Genomic DNA, 698 nt, shown 5'->3' on the forward strand with positions numbered 1-698 from the left:
AGCAGAACTGACATCATTTGAGACGGAACAGCTCAGACGTCCAGATACGTGTTGTTTCAAAGTGATGATGTTTGTCTGCTTGTTTCCAGAAAGCAGCTCAGCTTCTGTCAGTGACTTTCCATTCAGAGTCCACCTGTACTGAGGACTGTCCCCTCCCTCAGAGGAGCAGGACACCTTCATCTCTCCCTGAGACAAACACTCAGAGACCAGAGAGACGGAGGACACAGGAGCTGAGAAGAACACACACCTTTATTTAGGATCTTTATGATGAAGAGCAGAGATGATGAAGGACAAGAAGCACAAACTTGGACACATATTGTGGAGATTTTGCTTTACAATTTTATAATTTTCTGTTAAAATATCAGCTGATAAAAACATATTTACCTTGAACTGATAACTGAAGAGAGGGGATTGATGTCTGTTTTCCATTTGTATCAAACGTTTTAAGTCTATATTCATCATTGTCATTCCTGCTCAGATTGTTGATCCAAAATGTTCCATTAGAGGGAATAAATGAATATCTGTTGTTCATCATAGTATAATGTTGTTTATCTTTTCCTCCTGACATTACAGCAGTGTTTTTCTTGAAGAAGATATATCTATGTATTTCTGAGAAGTCGTCCATCAGCTGGATAGAAACAGATCCTCCCAAAGCTCCATAACACTGAGCTCCATTCTGTCTGCCATCACAGTGGGTC

The 698-nt window shown here is 40.1% G+C and overlaps 1 protein-coding gene across 1 annotated transcript in view; it reads right to left on the bottom strand.

The window, feature by feature from the left end:
* Positions 1–698, bottom strand: part of LOC112140198 (HEPACAM family member 2) — a gene marked incomplete at its 3' end in the record, with an annotated part of 9,343 nt that overhangs the window by 7,922 nt on the left and 723 nt on the right.

This window comes from Oryzias melastigma, unplaced genomic scaffold, assembly GCF_002922805.2.
Source record: "Oryzias melastigma strain HK-1 unplaced genomic scaffold, ASM292280v2 sc00421, whole genome shotgun sequence".
NCBI lineage: Eukaryota > Metazoa > Chordata > Actinopteri > Beloniformes > Adrianichthyidae > Oryzias > Oryzias melastigma.